Raw genomic sequence first — 12329 nt, forward strand, 5'->3', positions numbered from 1 at the left:
ATCTGCCCTTCAGAAAGTTGTTGCTGCCGTACGTATACTTGCATATGGTGTTCCTGCGGATGCCGTTGACGAATACGTACGCATTGGTGAATCTACGGCACATGAGGCTTTGAAACACTTTTGCACCGCCATCCAAACCGCTTTTGGGGGGTACTATCTCAGGAAACCAACTCGTGCTGATATCGCTAGGCTTCTCCAAGTTGGAGAGGCACGCGGCTTCCCCGGTATGCTAGGTAGTGTCGATTGCATGCATTGGGAGTGGCGTAACTGCCCAACTGCATGGAAGGGGATGTTTACTGGTCGGGGTAAACACCCTACAATGATCCTCGAAGCTGTTGCCTCATATGACCTATGGATTTGGCATGCATACTTCGGCATGCCCGGTAGTTGTAACGACATCAATGTTCTTCAACGTTCTAACCTGTTTGATTCGCATCTTACCGGTGATAGTCCACCAGTCACTTTCTCTGTCAATGGACACACGTACAACATGGGATATTACCTAGCAGATGGTATTTATCCGGACTGGCCAGCGTTTGTCAAGACAATCCGTCACCCGTATGATGTCAGGACACAACACTTTTCCACTATTCAAGAGTCCGCTAGAAAAGACATTGAAAGAACATTTGGAGTACTACAGAAGCGATGGGCCATAGTTCGTGGTCCTGCATATGGTTGGTCTCCACAACACATTGGAGATATCATGAAAACTTGCATCATCTTGCACAACATGATCGTAGAAGATGAAGGTCCTTCGTCTTTGAACACAAGCTTCGACAACATCGGAGTTTTGGCCGACACCTCTCATGGTTCCATGTCCGAGCGCAATGAGTTCATAAACAATAGGTACGACCAACTACATGATGCAGTTAAATATAATCAGTTGCAGGTTGATCTAATCCACCACCACTGGGCGCGGCTTGGATCGGGAGCTACTTAAGTATGTAGTTTATGTTAGTACCATCAATAAAATGTCGTAGTGTCATGTGTAATGTCGTATGTTCTGTTTGTCTGAAGCTAGTATGCAGTAATGTCCTAGGTTATGTTTGTCCCAAGCTATTATGTGTAATGGTGGAATGCAACTACTGCAATATGATGAAGCAAGTCTACTATTATTATGCAACAACATTATTGTACAACCCCTACAATGCACAAGTGCAGAAACATAAACTTGTTCTTCATTCTCAGAAAAATGACAAGTGCAGAAACATAAACTTGTTCTCGAAACCATGACACAACAGGAAAATGTCAAGTGCACAAGTGCTGTAAATAAACTTGTTTTCGAAAACAACTAACATTACTTCCTCAAACACTACAATGTCTTCATGAACATTCACTTGCTTGACGACGAGCTTCTAGTCACCCTTGCCAGAATCTCCTGTTGTTTCGCCTCATAGTACTGTCGAAGGAGGGGGTTACATTTTGTCAAATCCATGCTCAATATCAGTACCTCCTGTTCCGTCTCCTCCTTCACCTTTTGTCGTTCCATCTTCATCTTCTCTAGATTAAGCTTCTTCCTCTCCAATATGAGTTTCTGCCTCTCCTGTTTCTTCATGAACTCCAACTTCTTCTCCTCAGTTGAAGCTACTGATTTGTACACAGATAACCGTTCCAAAGAAAGCTCACTCATCCGTGTTAGGTACTCCGAATCAGTGGATGATGTGTTCTCTGATCTTTGCTTCTTTGCCTTTTCCTTGGCTGAATCACGACCAAGCGGTCTCTTCGAAGTAAAACTTGATGGAGCTGAGTCTTCACCACCATCTAAGTCAATAGTATTGGATTGGGTTCCAATAGGGTTCGGTGGAGGAATCTGGTTACCCATGTGCTGGTCCATCCATTTTGGTTGATCCTTCAATATGGACCAACAATGTAAGAAATGGAAGGGCTTCTTTTCAACAGCAGCAAACCGAGTAGCCGCAAGAGATGTCTGCAAAACATATAATGCATTTACTCAAACCGCTGGGATGTAGTAAAGTACATTGATGAAGAACATATGCATAATACAACATACACTTACCTTATCTGCATCAGTCATGCCACTTGGGTTTTGTCGAAGCACAGCCATCATGTATCCAACAAATGTAGAACATTGAGTTTTGATACTGTCCCACCTGCTCATGAGAGATTTTGTATACCTCTCTGCATTGATCCTCTGCGAGAGTTGTATGCCTCTGTAATCCGATTCCAAAATCCTTGACGCTTCTGACCAGTGTTGACAATGGGATCACAACTCACAGCCAACCAAGCTTGACAAACCCTCATATCCTCTTCAGATGTGAAATTTGCTAGCTTTGTGCGTTGAGGAGCCTTCTTCACAGGAGGTGGTGCTGGTGATCCCTGGGCTGGTATCTCAGGCGTAGGAGCAAATGCAGTGTTCTGAAACTGAGTGGCATCATCCTCGGAGAGGTAACTTCCATATTGTGCCATAACTTGGTTCCAGTCGGTACCCATGCTGTACAATGAAGGTACTCGCACAAAAATAGAACATATTTAACTAAATAAGTGTACTACATTTCAGGCAACCATATGAAATGAATACAAACCATGACACTGTTATCAGTCTCATGCACAACAAAGTCAGTAGTGGCGAGGACTACATATATTGCAAAGTTCATAACATTAAGCATTACCAAAGATAGGTATGGACAAACATAACCAGCATATGAACTAAAGCAGGTTCTTGTGGCACACATCAGTTGTGTTCACATACAAAAGACTAGTACGACATACATAAACCTAGCACATACACCTAATCTAGTAGGGATAGGTGTCGTCGGTGGAGTAGTCACGGCCGTCGTCGTAGCCGACGATATCGTCATTGTTTAACTCTGAATCATAATCAATCAGAAGCTCATCCTCTGTTTGTGATGATTCAGCAATTGGTGTAGGGGTCATGTGCTCCATCTCCCAGTCTTTTTCCAGTGCAAGCTGATCAAGGTCGTTGGCGAGGTCCTCGATCTGAACTAATGCACGATTCATTTCATTCAAGACTGGTCCGCTAACTGGTTGGAAGGCACCGTGGACGACATCGACGATGTCGGCACAACGCTCCTCCACTACTCTGATTAAATGAGCGAGTGCTCTTCGGAGCTTTGCGTTCTTCGAATCCATGGTCTACATAAAAGATATGGTTCTGTTAATATCTGTAGGTCAAAATTTTATGTAAACCGTGGCCTAGTTCATAATTTATAATGGTAGAGAGTGTATACAAATGGATTGTGAATACCAGTCCATATGTTTTTGTCAATACACACCGCATTCAAATGTTGTGACTGTCAAAATCAATAATGAAGACACAACCTAGTGCTGATCATTCTGTGTGTCGAAACCCTAAACCTAGTGATGATGATTTAGTGTGTCAAAACCTGTCGCCAAGTATTTGTGAATACACATCGATTCGCACAACAACAAGTATTTGTAGCACATTCAATTTTTGTCACTGTCAATAGCAATAATCAAAACTATACCAACTGGTCAATGAACCCTACAAGCATGGAATGTGTGTTGGCGTAACCATAAACCCTAGATCTGGACGAGTTCTACAAAATCAACTACTTGAATCATACAAACGACAATGGATCTGCAATGGATACCTTTTTCTCTTCGGATGTGGAGCACCGGAGCTAGTGGAAGACGATGAAGATGGCGGCGACGAGATGCGCTTGCGTTTCTGCGCACCTTCCTTCGTCGGCGCCGTGGATCTTCTCAGCTTCTTGGCGATGGCGGTTCGACGGCGACGAAAACCGACGGTTGCACCGGACCCTTGGATCTCTGTCTCCTCGTGGGCCACCTCCTTGCCTCCAACCACCGAGAGCGGTCCGCCGCCGGACCCGCTCGAGCACGGCCGCTTCGAGCCCAGCTTGCCCGGCTCCGCCGACGAGCCGCGCCGCGAGGCCCCCTCGCCGAGATGAATCGAAGTCGCCAGCGACGGGACTACAGCGCGCTCGGATTTTTCACCCCCGCGCGAGCCCGACGACTCGCCCGGATAGCGCACGTCTCCAAGTCTCCACATCTAGGGTGCGTGCGGCGTCCTCTAAAATTTAGAGTGTCATTTAGAGGACCTTGCTGGGCGCCTAGAGGAGGCTTCTGAACTCTAAATTTAGAGTACAGAACGCTTTACAGTGCGTTGTTGGAGCTAGCCTAAAAGCTCATGTCCTCTAAATATAGAGGTTTGTTGGATCTTTTATCCCTCTAACAAAAAACTCTAAAAGGTCATCTAAAATTTAAAGGATGGCATACGCTATGTATAGAGTGTGTACGGTGGTCCCCTATACACCGTGTTGATTCATGTGTAGATGTGTTCACGTGCTGGCGAGCGGTAAGAAATAATATAGAATGTCAAATTTGGTAACACTGTTAATATAGAGGATGAAATTTAGGGGATATTACTAGAGATGAAGAAGATATAGAGTATAACATCTTATGATCAAAATTTTTTTATGGTTATATATGGACATATGTTGTGCCTCCATAAAATTTCACGATCTTTGAGGCTATTATGTATTATTAATTTCTTGTCGTAGAAAATCATCAAACTATAATTAAATCCATAAAATATTGTAGTGTCAACCGAAAATTATAAATAAGTTGTCAATACTAATAAATAGTCTATAAAAAATAACCTAAGTTCCCACATGGAAATAAACTTAAACCCCCCCCCCCCCCCCCCGCCCCCCACACACATAAAAATGATAAGGTCTATTGATTTAATATAAATTTGGACATTATTTCGATGATTTTGGCCTAAAGATGTGTTTAAACAAACAATTGATGTACTACAAAGTTATAGATCCCTACGAGCTCTACAATATTCATATAAACTTTATCTTCGTCCGATTTTATATGTAAAAGTTATGATTTTATAACTATATTATGCAGAAACAGAAAAAACGGGTATCTGAATTCCGGGTACCCGTATCTGAAAGGGAAATGTGTCCTTGGGCCATTTCTAAGTATTTTGGTGATTAAGTGTCCAACACAAATGGCTTAAGTATAAATTGTGCAAAATGGTGGATGAAGTGCAAATCATCAATAAGGTAAGATTCTAGATTTAGTACATTGTATTTTGTGTACTAACATATTTGGCTAAGTGCTAGAATCAGGGAAAACAGAAAAAAAAGACTTGGCTGAGCAGCCAAGACTCAGCACAGTCTGGGTGCACCGGACTGTCCGGTGGTGCACCGGACAGTGTTCGGTGTGTCAGGCTGGCTTTGGTCAAACTGGCTGCTCTCGGGATTTCGTCGGCGGCGTACGGCTAAAATTCACCGAATTGTCCGGTGAGCCAACTGTTGGCCGCGCAATCCGCGCGTGACGCGTGGCCGAGCCAACGGTCTAATGGGGGCACCGGACTGTCCGATGTGCACCGGACAGTGTCCGGTGCGCCAACGGCTCCAAATCTTCAACGGTCGGCTGCGCCAAATTAGGAAAGCAATCTACACCGGACAGTGAACAGTGTCTGTCCGATGGCACACCGGACTGTCCGGTGCGTCACTCGACAGAAGGCAAGAATTGCCTTCATGGATTGCTCTCAACGGCTCCTAGCTGCCTTGGGGCTATAAAAGGGACCCCTAGGCGCATGGAGGAGTACACCAAGCATTCTTTGATCATCTCTAAGCACCAAGACTTCATTCTAGCGCGTTTGATTCTTTGTGATAGCAATTTGAGCTCCTCTTGAGTTGAGAACTCCGTGTGTGAACTTAGAGCTCAAGTTGTGACTAGTGTGCGTGTTTGAGCTGTTGCTTTTGAGATTTCTGTGTGTTGCTTTTCCCTCCCTTACATCCGTGCTTCTTTGTGATCATCATTTGTAAGGGCGAGAGGCTCTAAGTTGTGGAGATTCCTGAGAGCACCTAGAGGGGGGTGAATAGGTGATACTGTAAAACTTTAAACTTAAGCCACAAAAACTTGATTAAGTGTTAGCACAAATAATGCCAAGTGGCTAGAGAGGAGTCTCAACAAAACACAATAACCACAAGAGATCAATCACAGAGATGGCACAGTGGTTTATCTCGTGGTTCGGTCAAGACCAACGCTTGCCTACTCCACGTTGTGGCATCCCAACGGACAAGGGTTGCAATCAACCCCTCTCAAGCGGTCCAAAGACCCACTTGAATACCACGGTGTTTTGCTTGCTTTACTATATCCCGTTTGCGAGGAATCTCCACACTTTGGAGCCTCTCGCCCTTACACTTTAGATGATCACAAAGAAGCACGGAGTAAGGGAGGGATAAGCAACCCACTCAAGACAAGAAATCACAGCAACACCACGCACACAAGTCTCAACAAGAGCTCACAACACAACTCAATGAGTTCACAACTCAACTAGAGCTCTAATTGCTATCGCAAAGAATCAAAAGCGCGGAATTGATGTCTTAGTGCTTAGGAATGCTTAGAGGATGCTTGGTGTTCTCCTCCATGCGTCTAGGGGTCCCTTTTATAGCCCCAAGGCAGCTAGGAGCCGTTGAGAGCATTCCAGGAAGGCAAATCTTGCCTTCTGTCGCCTGGCGCACCGGACAGTCCGGTGCACACCGGACATTGTCCGATGCGGATTTCTTTCCTTCTGTGGCGCAGTCGACCGTTGGCGTCTGGGAGCCGTTGGCGCACCGGACACTGTCCGGTGCACACCGTTGGCTCACCGGACAGTCCGATGCCCCCTCTCGACCGTTGGCTCGGTCCACGTGTCTCGCGCAGATCGCGCAGCCGACCGTTGGCCCGACCGACCGTTGGCTCACCGGACAGTCCGGTGAATTATAGCCGTACGCCGCCGATGAAATCCCGAGAGCAGCGAGTTTGTACGAGCCAGCCTGGCGCAACGGACACTGTCCGGTGCACCCAGACTGAGCAGAGTCTTGGCTGCTCGAGCCAAGACATTTCCAATTGAATTTTTTCTGTTTCCAGCACTTAGCCACAATACATTAGTTCATAAAATAATGTACTAAGTCTAGAAACATACCTTTTGACATGATTTGCACTTTGTCCACCACTTTGCATAGATTAACACAAAAGCACTTGTGTTGGCACTTAATCACCAAAATACTTAGAAATGGCCCAAGGGCACATTTCCCTTTCAATCTCCCCCTTTTTGGTGATTTATGCCAACACAACATAAAGCAACTAGAACAAGTGCAATATCAATGCAAATGAAAACTCAAATTTGTTTTGAATCAAATTTGGCATATATGGATCATTCTTTGCCACCACTTGGTTTGTTTTTGCAAATCGACCTCAATTTCCTACCTCTAAGTCAACTTCACTCGTAGAGACATAAAGAGAGGTATTCCAAAAGAAATTGATCAAGGATTTCAAAAACTCCCTCTATTTCCCGTAATCAACCATTCTCCCCACAAGAGACTAACTTTTGACAATAAGAGCAATTAAGAGTATTTTGACAAACAAAAACTCTAACTCTATTATTTTCAAAATTCACAAGTGGTAGCTGATCCATTTATTGCTTTGGCCTTATTTTCTCCCCCTTTGGCATCAAGCACCAAAACGGGATCAATTTTGGCCCTTTAACCCTATTGCCTCACCAAAAATCTTCAACTAAGAGTAAAAGGCAATAAGAGTACTAAGATGAACTCGGAAGAAGTTACTCGTTCATCGGAGTGCAGTGGAAGTCTTGCATGGTCCAAGTTCACCTTTTCCCTTTCAATCCTTCTTTCGCGACTAAATCAAGCAAACTCAAGCACATGGTTAGTCTCAAAGGGTCAAGTTGTAACACATCTCCCCCTAAATATGTGCATCACTTTGCAACGGACTTGTGAGGTCCGGGGAGTGTTAGTATAACTTGAGCACCATAAAGAAGCAACAAAATGCATAAGGAACATGATCAAAGGCATAAACACAGGTATGCTATAAATCAATCCAAGTTCCGCGAATCTAAGACATTTAGCTCACTACGCAACTTGCAAAAGGTCTGCTCATCTAAAGGCTTGGTAAAGATATCGGCTAGCTGGTTCTCGGAGCTAACATGAAACACTTCGATATCTCCCTTTTGCTGGTGGTCTCTCAAAAAGTGATGTCGGATGTCAATGTGCTTTGTGCGGCTGTGTTCAACAGGATTATCCGCCATGTGGATAGCACTCTCATTATCACATAGGAGTGGGACTTTGCTCAAATTGTAGCCAAAGTCCCTGAGGGTTTGCCTCATCCAAAGTAGTTGCGCGCAACACTGTCCTGCGGCAACGTACTCGGCCTCAGCGGTGGATAGGGCAACGGAGGTTTGTTTCTTAGAACTCCATGACACCAGGGACCTTCCTAAGAATTGGCACGTCCCCGATGTACTCTTCCTATCGACCTTGCATCCAGCATAGTCGGAGTCTGAATATCCAATCAAGTCAAAGGTAGACCCCTTTGGATACCAGATCCCGAAGCAAGGCGTAGCGACTAAATATCTAAGAATTCGCTTTACAGCCACTAAGTGGCACTCCCTTGGATCAGATTGAAATCTAGCACACATGCATACACTAAGCATAATATTCGGTCTACTAGCACATAAATAAAGTAAAGACCCTATCATAGACCGGTATGCTTTTTGATCAACGGACTTACCTCCTTTGTTGAGGTCGGTGTGTCCGTCGCTTCCCATCGGCGTCTTTGCGGGCTTGGCGTCCTTCATCCCAAACCGCTTTAGCAAGTCTTGCGTGTACTTCGTTTGGGAGATGAAGGTGCCATCCTTGAGTTGCTTCACTTGGAACCCAAGGAAGTAGTTCAACTCGCCCATCATCGACATCTCGAATTTCTGCGTCATCACCCTGCTAAACTCTTCACAAGACTTTTGATTAGTAGAACCAAATATTATGTCATCGACATAAATTTGGCACACAAAGAGATCACCATCGCACGTCTTAGTGAAAAGAGTTGGATCAGCTTTCCCAACCTTGAAAGCATTAGCAATTAAAAAGTCTCTAAGGCATTCATACCATGCTCTTGGGGCTTGCTTAAGTCCATAGAGCGCCTTAGAGAGCTTACACACGTGGTCGGGGTACCGTTCATCCTCGAAGCCAGGGGGTTGCTCCACGTACACCTCCTCCTTGATCGGCTCGTTGAGGAAAGCGCTCTTAACATCCATTTGGTACAACCTGAAAGAATGGTGAGCAGCATATGCTAGCAAGATACGAATTGACTCTAGCCTAGCCACAGGAGCAAAAGTCTCCTCAAAGTCCAAACCTGCGACTTGGGCATAACCTTTTGCCACAAGTCGTGCCTTGTTCCTTGTCACCACCCCGTGATCGTCTTGTTTGTTGCGGAACACCCACTTGGTTCCCACAACATTTTGCTTGGGACGAGACACTAGTGTCCAAACTTCATTTCTTTTGAAGTTGTTGAGCTCCTCCTGCATGGCCAACACCTAGTCCGGATCTAGCAAGGCCTCTTCTACCCTGAAAGGCTCAATAGAAGAGACAAAGGAGTAATGCTCACAAAAATTAACTAATCGAGATCTAGTAGTTACTCCCTTGCTAATATCACCCAAAATTTGGTCGACGAGATGATCCCTTTGAATCATCACTCGAACTTGGGTTGGAGGTGCCGGTTGTGCTTCTTCCTCCATTGCAAGATCATCTTGTGCTCCCCCTTGATCACACGCCTCCTACTCATCATCTTGAGTTGGGGGATGCACCATTGTTGAGGAAGAAGGTTGATCTTGCTCATCTTGTTCCTATGGCCGCACATCTCCAATCGCCATGGTGTGTATTGCGGCCGTTGGAACTTCTTCTTCATCTACATCATCAAAATCAACAACTTGCTCTCTTTGAGAGCCATTAGTCTCATCAAATACAACGTCGCTAGAGACTTCAACCAAACCCGATGATTTGTTGAAGACTCTATACGCCTTTGTATTTGAGTCATAACCTAACAAAAACCCTTCTACGGCTTTGGGAGCAAATTTGGAATTCCTACCCTTCTTCACTAGAATGTAGCATTTACTCCCAAAAACTCGAAAATACGAAACATTGGGTTTGTTATCGGTTAGTAGCTCATACGACGTCTTCTTGAGGTGGCGATGAAGGTAGACCCTGTTGATGGCGTGGCAAGCCGTGTTCACGGCTTCCGACCAAAACCGCTCGGGGGTCTTGAACTCTCCAAGCATCGTCCTCGCCATGTCGATGAGCGTCCTGTTCTTCCTCTCTACCACACCATTTTGTTGTGGTGTGTAGGGAGCGGAGAACTCGTGCTTGATCCCTTCCTCCTCAAGGAACTCTTCCACTTGAAGGTTCTTGAACTCGGACCCGTTGTCGCTCCTTATCTTCTTCACCTTGAGCTCAAACTCATTTTGAGCTCTCCTGAGGAAGCGCTTGAGGGTCCCCTGGGTTTCAGATTTATCCTGCAAAAAGAATACCCAAGTGAAGCGGGAAAAATCATCAACTATAACAAGACCATACTTACTTCCTCCTATACTTAGATAGGCGACGGGTCCGAAGAGGTCCATATGAAGCATCTCCAAGGGTCTTGATGTGGTCATCACATTTTTGGTGTGATGAGAGCTTCCCACCTGTTTGCCTGCTTGACAAGCTGCACAAGGTCTATCTTTTTTCGAATTGCACATTAGTTAAACCTATCACGTGTTCTCCCTTTAGAAGCTTGTGAAGGTTCTTCATCCCCACATGTGCTAAGCGGCGATGTCACAGCCAGCCCATGCTAGTCTTAGCAATTAAGCATGCATCTAGACCGGCCTCCTCTTTTGCAAAATCAACTAAGTACAGTTTGCCGTCTAATACACCCTTAAAAGCTAGTGAACCATCACTTCTTCTAAAGACAGACACATCTACATTTGTGAATAGACAATTATATCCCATATTGCATAATTGACTAGCAGATAACGAATTATATCCAAGTGACTCAACTAAAAACACATTAGAAATAGAGTGCTCGAATGAAATAGCAATTTTACCTAACCCTTTTACCTTGCCTTGGTTCCCATCACCGAATATTATTGAATCTTGGGGATTCTTGTTCTTGACGTAGGAAGAGAACATCCTCTTTTCCCCCGTCATGTGGTTTGTGCATCCGCTGTCGATAATCCAGCTTGAACCCCCGGATGCATAAACCCGCAAGGCAAATTTAGGCTTGGGTCTTAGGTACCCAACTCTTGTTGGGTCCTACAAGGTTAGCACAAATATCCTTAGGGACCCAAATGCAAGTTTTGTCTCCCTTGCATTTTGCCCCTAATTTTTTAGCAACTATCTTCCTATCCTTTCTATAAATAGCAAAGGAAGCATTTAAAGCATGATATATTGTAGAAGGTTCATTAACCTTCCTAGGAACATTGACAACATTTCTCCTAGGCATATGATGAACAACATTTCTTCTAAACACATTTCTACCATGCATATAGGAAGAACTAGAAGCAAACATGGCATGAGAGTCAAAAGCATCATAAGCATTACAACTCCTATAAGACTGTCTTCTATCATTGTACATAAAAGCATGGTTTTTAGTACTACTAGCCATAGGGGCCTTCCCTTTCTCCTTGGCGGAGATGGGAGCCTTATGGCTTGTCAAGTTCTTGGCTTCCCTCTTGAAGCCAAGCCCATCCTTAATTGAGGGGTGTCTACCAACCGTGTAGGCATCCCTAGCAAATTTTAGTTTATCAAAATCACTCTTGCTAGTCTTAAGTTGGGCATTAAGACTAGCCACCTCGTCATTTAATTTAGAAATGCAAGCTAGGTGTTCACTACAAGCATCAATGTTAACATCTTTACACTTAGTGCAAGTTACAACATTTTCTACACAAGAGTTAGATTTACTAGCGATCTCTAACGTAGCATTCAAATCATCATTAACACTTCTTAAATTAGATATGGATTCATTACAAGTAGATAATTCACAAGAGAGCATTTTATTTCTTTTAATTTCTAGAGCAAGAGAATTTTGTGCACTAACAAATTTATCATGCTCCTCATATAAAAGATCCTCTTGTTTTTCTAGTAATCTATTCTTGTCATTCAAAGCATCAATCAACTCATTAATCTTATCAATTTTAGATCTATCTAATCCCTTGAATAAGCATGAGTAATATATCTCATCATCATCACTAGACTCATCCTCACTTGAAGAAGCATAAGTACTAGTATTATGAGTGCTTACCTTCTTCTCCCTTGCCATGAGACAAGTGTGATGCTCGTTAGGGAAGAGGGATGACTTGTTGAAGGCGGTGGCGGTAAGTCCTTCGTTGTCGGAGTCGGACGTTGAGCAATCCGAATCCCACTCCTTTCCAATATGTGCCTCGCCCTTTGCCTTCTTGTAATTCTTCTTCTTTTCCCACTTTCCACTCTTCTTTTCCTGGTCACTATCATTATCGGGACAATTAGCGATAAGGTGACCAATCTTAC

The sequence above is a fragment of the Zea mays genome, chromosome 2, assembly GCF_902167145.1.
Source record: "Zea mays cultivar B73 chromosome 2, Zm-B73-REFERENCE-NAM-5.0, whole genome shotgun sequence".
Lineage (NCBI taxonomy): Eukaryota > Viridiplantae > Streptophyta > Magnoliopsida > Poales > Poaceae > Zea > Zea mays.